The sequence below is a fragment of the Canis lupus genome, chromosome 23 (assembly GCF_003254725.2).
Source record: "Canis lupus dingo isolate Sandy chromosome 23, ASM325472v2, whole genome shotgun sequence".
Taxonomy (NCBI): Eukaryota; Metazoa; Chordata; class Mammalia; order Carnivora; family Canidae; genus Canis; species Canis lupus.
In genome coordinates this window covers 17,469,336-17,479,670 of record NC_064265.1, presented here as the reverse complement: position 1 = coordinate 17,479,670, position 10,335 = coordinate 17,469,336, and the positions used below count along the sequence as shown (strand labels likewise).

Below are 10,335 nucleotides of genomic sequence, written 5' to 3'. Positions count from 1 at the left end.
TATCTAGTTAGGTGCGGGTCTGATGAATAATTTAAATCATGACATAAGAACTACTAAAAGCAGTAATTTGCTTTAATCTTGACAAACACACGCACACACACACACACACACACACATACTTTCTTAGGGTCTCTATACACCATACACTCCATTTTGGCTGTACATCCCAAGTTCTCCCTGCAATGGGAAGGCAAATCCGATTCTCCTAACACCTTCTGCTTTAGGAAACTGGGCTGGTTGGGGGTGGGGATCAGGGGCCCCCGACTCATCCCCCAAACTCTGGGCTTCAGGAACTGCAGGGGATCGTTCTGATATTCGATCAGGGGGGATACCTCACTTTATTCATCCTACCCCCAACAGCCTAGTAGTGCTTGGCACCCGACCGGCAATCATTCGTCGAGTAGATTTTAGGCATCGGCCTTTGCCCCCTTAGAGGACAGGCAACCCATCACCAGGTCACGCTTCCTCTGCCAGTTTTATTCAGCTCGGATCTCAGTAGTTAGAAAAACAGGAGAAAGAATGGGGCCGTAGCTTCCCGAGAGCGGAGCCGACCCCCGCGGGGCGGGGCGGGGCGGGGCGGGGCGCGGCGGGGGAGCTCGGAAGGCCGGCCGGGGAGGCGGCGGAGCCCGTGCTCCCGCCCCAGCTCCTCTCCCGCAGCAGCCGTGCCGCCCCCGCCCCCCCGGTCTCGGACCCTGCACGCGGGTGGCGAGGGGGCAGCGCGGGCGCGGCGGCGGCCGGGCTCCCAAGTCACGTTCGTTCGCTGCTGCTTTCCCATCCCCTGCCTCCTCGCCCCTCCTCCCCTCCTCCCTCACCCCAGCCGGCTCCGGAGGCGATTCCCCTCTAGTGACTGAGACGATCGCATCTGGGCGAGCGGCGCTTCGCCTCGCTCGCGTCTTTGTCTCCTCCTCCTCCTCCTCCTGCGAGGCTCTGGGGCCGCGCGCAGGGTCTGCAGCAGCCGCCGCAGCCGCCGGAGCCCAGCGGGGCTCTGCACGGCCGCCCGGGGCCGCACCCTCGCTCGGCGGAGGCGCCGGAGGACGCCGGCGAGCCCCGCGAGCCCCCGCGAGCCCCCGCGAGCCAGCCCCGCACCGCCCGCGTCCCGCGCTCCGCCGCCGCCGCGACCCGGCACGAGCCCTCCCGGCCGGGGCTTGGGGTGGGCGGCCCGGCCCGGCCAGCCGCGGGGTGGGGAGCGCGGCCGCCGCAGTTCTGGCAGCTGCACACCCCCAGGCAGACGCATCCAACGCCTCCTCCCTGCGCCAGGAGGATGGAGCAGCCGCCCCGGCCCGGGACTGGCGCAAGGTAAGGTGCAGCCGCCTGTTGCTTTTCGCAAAGCGCGGTGTCGTCCCTCTGCCCGGGTGCCTAGGCCGCCCCTTCCGTAACAAGTAGAGGGGAACTCCTATCACCCCAGGTCAGAGCCGTGCCCACACCCCCGGGCCCCTGGGCGCAGACCCTGGAAGAGACCTCTCCTGGCGAGTGGGAGTCGACCCCTCCGTTCGCGTGCAGCCGGCTGCCATGCAATAGTCTGCAAACTTTTGTGCCCCCCTCCCTGCGCGGTGCTCACCTCGTGCCGAGCAAGTTGCACGTCTAGTTCTCGCGTGCGCCCTTCCCCCAGTCTACCCCACTACCACCCCCTGACGTTTGCATCTGCCCATCTCTCTCTCGGGTGTTCTTGCCAGTCGACTTTTCCACTCCCTGCAGCTCCCGCTGGAGACGCGAGGCTTTGGGACCCAGCAATGCTTATCCTGCCCGTGGGGGTTGGAGAGGAGCGGAGAGAATGAAATAGGAGGGGTGGGAGGTGGGACGTTTTGGGGTGGGGAGGCTGCGGCTAGCCTTGGGGCTCTGTCTAGCACGGCGGGAGTCGGTCCATCCTTGCGAATGCCACCCCCAACTCGGTAATGAAACCCTTGGAGTGGCTTGCGGCTGTGTGCCGCGGGAACGGCAAGTGCAGATCCGGGTGGGTGAAGTAAGTCATTCGGGGAGGGAAATGTTGCTGGAGGGGTGGGGGAGGAAAGCGAGGGTCGGGGGTACACCTGGTTGAAAGGGTACCATTGGGCTCTGCTTTTAAAGTGGGCGAGGGGCCAACCCTGAGCCGTCACCTGACGAGGAGGAAAAGGGATTTGAGCCCCGGGGGCTCCGGCCCGGGTGTGTAAATACAGACGGGGGAGGGGCTGGGCACCTGGGGAGGCGCAGGGAGGCAGCATGGAGCCCAGGAATGCCAGCGCCCGAGGGGGACTGGGGAAGGCCGGCTTCTGGGTGCCTGGGATGGGGCGATCTTCCTTCCTCTCCAGGAGAAACAAACCTCCCGGCGAGATTCCGAATGCGTTAGCATCTTAGGCGGTGACTGAGTGGTCGCATCCTGGACCAGGGATGCCTTCCCTGGCTCTAAGAGGACCTTAGTCCCCTCTCTCGCCCGCACCCACTTATGCACCCTTCGATCTCCGCAGCCGGGTCCGTAGACCCACGCCCACCTTCCCTGCCGGGCGCTCGAGAATCAAAGAGGTCTGCACAGCCGCAGGGTGGGAAGGGGATTCCTGGCCCCCAGGGGAGGCGTGCGCTGGTAGGGGGGAGTCCCCAGCGCCCCGCGAGTAGGCAGGGGTTCGAACCGTTTGGAGGAGAGCACCGGGGCGGAGGCTGCCGCGGGAGCCACCTTCCTCCCCCACCCCCCGCCCCTCCGCCAATCGCACCTGGGCGGAGCGAGGGAGTGGGGGAGCCCCACGCTGCTCCCGCAGGCTCCAGGAGCGCAGAGCCGGCGGGCGTGCGGAGCAGGGCGAGGGGGTGTGGGCATCGGGTGAGGGGACACTTGGCTTCAAGGCCCGGGCCCCCTGGGCAGCGGTGGGTCTGTCCGCGTTCTGCCCCTAGATAGATCCTTCTGGTTGTTCCAGACGCTTTGCGGGAAGCGCAGGAAGGCGAGGAAGGCGAGGTTCTTTGCCCCTTTGCACCCCAGCAATCCGGAAGGCAAGACCGCCTGCGGGAGGGGGCCTAGACTGCTGTGGCAAAGAACGGGCGGCCCCCGGGCTCCGGCGTCCAGGTGGGGAGCACACGGGGCTACCGAAGGCCCGGAAGCACCTCTTTTAACCCTTCCCTCTCCGAAGAGGTGCACGCCCCTCTCCCAGCAGCGCCTTTGGCTGGGAGTCCGGTCCCGCTTCCCACTGGCCCACAGGAGAATTTGGAGGTTGCGTGGGTCTGGAGCTGTTTCAACCCCCTGGCCCTGCCTGCTCCGGCCTCCCACGTGCAGGCTTTTTGGGGCACAGCCGTCTCTGCGGGTTGCCCTGTATAAGTCTGCTGCTCCTCCGTAACCAGCTGGCAGAAAGCAGAGCTCAGCGCAGTCCCCTTTCCTGGGCCCCACGCCTGGGCCAGACCCTTGCGGAAGAGACCGTGGACTCTTCAGGGCCCCGGGGAGGAATCCTGAGGTCGGTCCCTCCCATCCTGGGGCACCCCTGGAGCAGCGAGCTCCCAGAGCCCCAAGGAGCGGGAACGGGGATTCCCTCAGCGCAGACTCCGGGTGCAGCTCCTGAGCACAAAGGCCACACCCTCACAGGCCAGGCGACGTGGGGATAGAGCGTGGGCTTCTGCCGAACTACCCGGACACCTGAGGTAGGATCCCAGAATTAAGTCCCTCACCCCGGGAAGAGTTAGCTTCCAACACCCTTGGGCCCATTTCCTTCTGGATGCTTATTACCTAGGTTTGTGCTCAGGCCACTTCCCTTTGCATGTAGAAACAGGTTGGAACATGTCCCTGGGGAACTCTTGAAGGAAGACTTCAAATCCACACCAGAGTTTCCCTCCCACCATTGCTGAGCTCTCGGGGGAAACAGGTAGTAATGACAATCAGCGCTAGTATTTATTGAACTCTTACTCTGTGCCAGGCAAGCACTCTTCTTGATATTTCGAGTGAACTGTTTTAGTTATACTCTTCACAACCACCTTGGACGACTAAGTTATTTTTTTCCCCATTTTATGGGTAAGAAAACTAAGCCATGGGGAAATGAAGTTATTGGCTCTTTGTCATCCAGCAGTAAGTGGTGAAGCTAGTTAGTTCTTGTGGGTGGAGAACACTGGGTGTGCTCCCTGCCCCCAGCCCTATTTGGCGCTAGAGACCTTTTGTCCACAAGAAAGTATGGGTGAGGGTGAGGTGAGGTGAGGTGAGCCCTTTACTCCAAATCCTAGAAACATACTATATACGTGCCAGTCCTTGCTATGGTCCTGGGAAACTGAAGGTGCATATCCCCCCTCTGAGAAGTCTGTTGAGGTGCATCTGGGTAGGATGAGATCTTGGTTTTGGAATTAAATTTAGGAAACTGGCTGCTGTCAATGGACTTCTTTTCTGGACCTTTTGGTAGACATTCCTTTTTTAAATATGAGGAGAAATGGCAAGGAGGGAATTCAAAGGTGAGCAGAGATTCTATAGTCACAAACTACACAAGCTGTATTTTGCAAATGAGTCCCTTCCTAGTGATTGAATCACAGAATATTAGAGCTAAAGGGATCTCAGCACTGGTCCCAATCCAGAGGCAGGGAAGATACTGGGCCATGCGCTCTAGGCTCAATGTGAGGTTCCTAGCATAGCTAGTACTAGAAGCACTGTCTTCTGACTCTTAGTCAAAAGAAAGTATGTTAGTGCATAAATAGATTATGTCGTCTGCTATTGTTTTACAGCCTCTTAAAATCAATTAGGGAAAAACTGTTTATCAAAAAACTTCAGTTTTTCATAAATGCCTCAATCGGCATAACTAGGAAAAGTATCCTATGACGGATAAATCAGCACAAATGTGCCTCACTTGCAAAAAATTGCAACCCAGTACTTATACACCTTCAGATCAACAAGATCTAACTAACCATGCAGACCTTTAGATGACTCTAAATAAAATTAAATGGGTTTTCAATCATTTTAGCGGTCTTTTTGTCAAGTTGAGTAGCTCTGTCTGGCTTCACCCCCAAGTATTCGGGAAGATAAGAGAAATCCTCTTGAATACAGTGAAATGATTTGATATTATTTCTTCTGGATTTCTGACCCTTGGGTCCAACCTAGCTGATGCAAATCTGAGGCAAAACAGTATATTTCCCGTCCACATACTTGGGACTTATGAAGGGGAAAATAGTTATTTGCCACTTTCTCACCCACTGATCCCCTATAACAAAGGGACCTTCTCCAGCAGGTTAGGGATTCCATATACCCCTAGGCATTCTTGTAGGACAGAATTCTGGTTTCTAAGAACATCCCATGTCTTTTATCTGAAGCTATAGTATCAGGATGTCCTGCCCCCAGAGACAAATCAAGAAAAAGTCAGCTGGAGTAAACAGAGAGGGGGACTGGGAAAAGCCTGTTTCTTAGAATCACATGAGGGGTAAGAATTATAGGCAGACAGATGGTAGAAACTTGGTGCCTTTTATGTTGCCTGGAGTAGGATTTCCATCCCTGATGTTGTGACAAGCCAGGACAGAAGCCCTCAGGCAGTAACTGGGGGTGGAGGAAGAAAAGATGAGGGTGGGGGAACAGTGCTATCAAGAACCTGGGGTAGGGATCCATGGAGGCTTGGCTGAGAAAGGGCTTAGGGGTGACAATGGAATGGCCATGGTTAGCCTACACTAAGAGATACTCTTCCCCCTTCCCTGCCTCCCCACCACCTCAGTTTGGCCATATGTGTTGGGTTGACTGATCTAAACCCCAGAGTCCCCAGTTATCTCAAGGGAAGCATTCACTTTCTAGAGAATTTATTAGAAATGAATATTGTTTTATGTAAGTCAGGAAAAAAAATACACAGTTACCCTAATCTTCAGGGAGAACTATGAAAAAATCAAATTATCCCAGAAGAGTAACCTTCTGAAGGTAAGGATGCTGGTTTAGTTAGATTATAGCAATGTGAGAGCAAAAAAAGATGTAACACTGAAATCAAGTATGACAAAATCCAAAAGAAAGAGTCTCTCCTTGAGGGACCACAGAAAGAAGAATCCTTTTTGATCTGGGCAGACATCCTGGTTCCCAACTCCTAGCTTTTCAGGGACAATGGGAGACTTACCTGGAGCCTCACCCTGTTTATGTGGTGGGCACGGTGGGCATCCTGTCTACCTATTTTGCTGTGGCTCCTAGGTGGTATAGTGTTAAAGGGCCCACACAGCATTTCTGCTGGGACAATTCTTTTTGCATGTATTTATCTTAAACCATATAAACTGATATCAGTTTGTTGGCAGAATAATGATTCCTGTTAAACAGCATGTTCTGGGGAAAAGGTTGTGAAAAAAATGAAGCCCTTTGTTCAGAATACAATGAGTAAACGCATTTATGCAATACATAGCATGAATTAAACTTCTCAGTTTGGGTTAGATATTTTGGTTAGAAAACAAAAACATAAGCAAGGACCAGAGCATCTGAACTTGACCTACTTTTAGTAGCAAGAGAAGCCACATAAGTTTCTGTGGAGTTTGAAGAAGGTTGGCAGGGGGAAAAAAAGAATCAATAGAACCTGAGAAGCTTTACTAACCTCACCAATTTTGTTTTAAATAAATATCTAATATCTTAATTTATGTTTAAATTTGAATACTCCATATGATCAATAATATTTAATATTTAATAATATTTAATTTAATATTTTAACTGCAGATTGTGACTTTGATGAGCTTTATTCTACAAGTGGCTGGGAACCATGATGGAAGCTCTTATAGTCTGACATACATATTAGTATATAATTATACATGTTACATAAAAAGCCAGTGAATTAATACCTTGCAACATGACCTATGAAATGGCCATTGTATGTGAGAATGAAGTCTGAGGTCTTCTCAAGAGCTAGCAGGCTTGGAATGCATTATTTTCTCAAAGGAGATGAATTTATCATAAAGGCTATATAATTCATTTAAAATAAACAAACGAACAAATATTGAAAAAGAACCACCCAGATCAGTGAGATTTATAAAATTTGTGGTTTCAATTTATCCTGAGTTCTCTGAGCTGATTTTTATGTTAACTATCCAATGCAAGTATCACTATACTTTCAGACAGCTTTTTTTTTTTTTTTAAAGACCTGTGCCTTTTCTTAGAAGTCAGAAACAAATACAAAAAAATAAAATATTGTGAGCCATGATCAGACACAGAATAATACCTGACAAGGCTAAGTTTGTTTTCAAATGCAGATTAGTTTCTTTGTTTCTCTCTCTTTTCTTTCACTCTTCCCTTTTTTCCTTTCTTCCTTTCTCTTGTAGGCCATTGATATAATTTTCAGTCTACATGTGAGTATTTAATACCTTGCTGGGAGAGTTGTCTATTTCAGGACAAATATTTCCCCTGGTGAGGGCAGAGAGGAGGTACAGTGCACTTGTATGTTTGTCCAAAGCTAAAGCACAAAGGTCAGGAAGTCACACCAGCTTTCCCTCTAGTGTAACCTTTCCGATTTAGAAAAAGCAATGCTGGTATAGGCCTGCTTACAGAGGGCTCACCTTGTTAGCAGTGACACAGCAGTATACTTTCCTTTTGCTACTTTGGGAATTTATGCACTGAGAAGAATCCTGGTCCAGTCCTCTGACCTTCCCTAGGCATCTCTGGACATCAGGGATTATCAAGCAGGAATGCTTTCTGTCCTCCTACAAATTATATTTTAAGCTTGGGTTGGCAAAGGTGGGTACCCTCCTACCATGGAATGTTTGTTATCATTGTTCAGGTGGTTAGTCTGTTTTTTGGTTACTTCTTAGAAACACGTCCTGTAGACAAAATTAATTCCCTTCCCTAATGCAAGGTATAGGGTTAAACCCTGGTGCCCAAAGCATCTATTGCAAAACCCAAGAAAGGACGATGACTGATAGCCACCCAGGTCAAGAGGGCTGAGAGAGAGGTAGTCGAGCTGCAGCAGAAGGAGGCGTAGGAGAGAGGGGGGGTAAAAGAGGCAGGCCAAGAGGGTAAACAGACCACCTGAAGGAAGAGAACCCAGCCATCAGTACAGAAAGATTAAATGAGATTGATAGCAAACCAGACCTGAAGGATAAGATTAAAAAGGCATAAAAATAAGAAGATAAAGTTAATGGAAGTGTTAAAGAGCTGAAGAAGTACACAAGGAAAAATAATACACCCAAATAATTCCTCAAGGTCTAGGTCAACACAAAGGCAGGCTAGCATCTCAGCCAGCGGGCATGCCTCATACTCACATCCCCCTGTTCCTTGTTAATGTGGCTCCTCAATCACCAGGCTGAGGGTGCTTCATCTCATTGATGCCTTACGGCTCTTTGGCAGTCTGCCAAGCTTAGGGCCCCCAGAATTATGTATTTAATGCTTAAAATGTAACACAGATGATTATAACACTACACGCATACACACACACACACACACCATTGTGACATACTAATGTACGTGTAACCCCAAGATCTATTGGTAGGACGGATGGATGGCTACCATCTCTCCTAAGTAGGGATCAGCAGCAATGCTGCTTTGAGATAACAGCTCCAGCTGTGTCCTGATAGGAGAATATCTGATTTATATCAGTGGCAAGATTGCTCGGACTGCTACTACATGTCAGGTTTGCAGCCTGCATTCATAATGGAATGAAATACTAAATGGCTGTTCAACGTTAGTAAACAAAGTTGTGGCTTTTTTTCCTATTGATAAATGCCCTAGGCGTCTGTGACCCCAAGGACCCTGAACCCATATACTTTAGTATCTGCAACTAACACTGCAGCTGTGCATTGGAACAGATGTGGGCAAATTGTAAGAGGGTCCTCCGAACTGCTTTTATCTCTCTGGGACCTCTCTCTCTGTCTCTCTCTCTCTCTGGACCAATTTTCACTTTTCTGGCCCAAGGAACTGGCTTTACCCCACCTATTCCTAGGGATTATGGTTGTAGAGATGGGTGGGCATCGGCAAATAAAGAAGACCTTTATTGGAAAGAGAGTCATATGTCAGGGGCATGGGCAGGCTATGGGATGCCTTTGTAAGAACTAGAAAATGGGCTTCCTTGGAGCAGCAGCAGCCTCTGGCTCCTGGCTAGATGAATACTGGCCTGTATTTCGGTCCGGATGGCTGCCTTGGCTACATGCCCTGTAGGTTTCAGGCTAGTTCACCTGAAGTAAGGTTGAATTATCAGACTACATTGCATTTCAGCCTGAAAGTTTTAAGTTCCTCCTCCAATGATTTTTTTCCTCCTAAAGTAGAGCTGCCACAATGGCTTTGAAAGTTTCACTTCCTTTCCCTACCCACTTCTGGTTTTCAGGAAATGGCTTTAGTGCAGGCAGGTGGATGGAGAGTCATGGGACAGGGTCCAGATCTGGAGAATTCTTAAGCTGAATAATAAGGCTGTGAGTGATAGAGAGGGGACTGTGGTCGTATAGGGTTTTCTAAATAGATGGTTCATATTGTCCTATGTTGTGAGGTGACAGGATGTCCCTGATCTTGGAGATCACCATGTTTCTGCTTGTTCTCTTTGGTGAAATAGAACCTGCTTAGTAGAAAAAGCTCTCCTAAGAAAACCTTTGACTTTTCAGCAGGGAGGCAGTATTTCAGAAAACATCCTTTTTATATGCAGGTAGAGTATTCTCCTGGGAACCAGGCAACCTCATTCTACTTCTAGCGTGGCCTTAACCAGCTTGGTATCTTTGGGCTGGGTAAGTTCACTGTCCTCTGCTCTATTTCCCCAGTAAACAGGAGGCTTTCTAGAGCTCCTACCAGCTCTGTGGTCCATAATGTCAAGGGTGCATCTGGCATTTGTTTTATTTACACTCCATATGATGACTTTCCTATTCAGGTGGTTCAAGCTCACTTATTTGCTTAGGCCTTCCACCCCTGACATACCCCAGAACCAGTACTGATAGGGAGGCACTCTACAGTCCCGGGGGTCTGCTGACACCCAGAGCACTTCCAGGAGCCCAGAATAAGGGGATGGTGGTGATTGTCAGGAGTAGTGGTAGAGGGAAGTATAGCAGCGTAAAAGGATAGAGTTGGAAAAGGGTAGAAGCATTGATAAGTTTCCTTGCAGCAATAACTGTCACTCAGGAAAGTTGTAGGAAAGATGAAGGAGGGTTCCTGAAGTTTTGAGTATGTGCCAATCTTTGTAACCATATGCTGTATCACTTCCTGCTAAAAACTTTCAAATTACCCCTTGTTGCATTGAGGAAGTTACTTCCTTAGTATGGTTTGAGAGCTCCCTCCTCACCTGGTCCTGCCTGTCTCTTCCTCAGTCACTTTCCTGGGCACATCCTGTGCCCTGGTGTGTTCTAGCTGAGGTGGTAATACTGGGTAGTACCGCCAATTGGTCACATTTCCTCTTTCCAGCTCTGCGTTCAATGATAGTGGTATCATGCTGGTAGCTAAAATTCCCTATGGTAGGACTACTGACACCAGAGCAACTCACAGACACTACA

At 50.6% G+C, this 10,335-nt stretch overlaps 1 protein-coding gene across 7 annotated transcripts in view; it reads left to right on the top strand.

The window, feature by feature from the left end:
* Positions 1-1,114: 1,114 nt before the first annotated feature.
* The window catches only part of LRRC3B (leucine rich repeat containing 3B), an 86,132-nt gene continuing 76,911 nt past the window's right edge, over positions 1,115-10,335 (top strand). For 2 of the 7 annotated variants that reach the window (XM_025461037.3, XM_049099957.1), the window contains exon 1: positions 1,118-1,296. The gene's annotated coding sequence lies outside the window, so the exon portion shown is untranslated. Of the gene's footprint in view, positions 1,297-1,826; positions 1,961-2,819; positions 3,592-10,335 lie in introns of those variants that run through there. The other 5 variants (XR_007405300.1, XM_025461036.3, XM_025461039.3 and 2 more) reach the window with 5 other exon arrangements.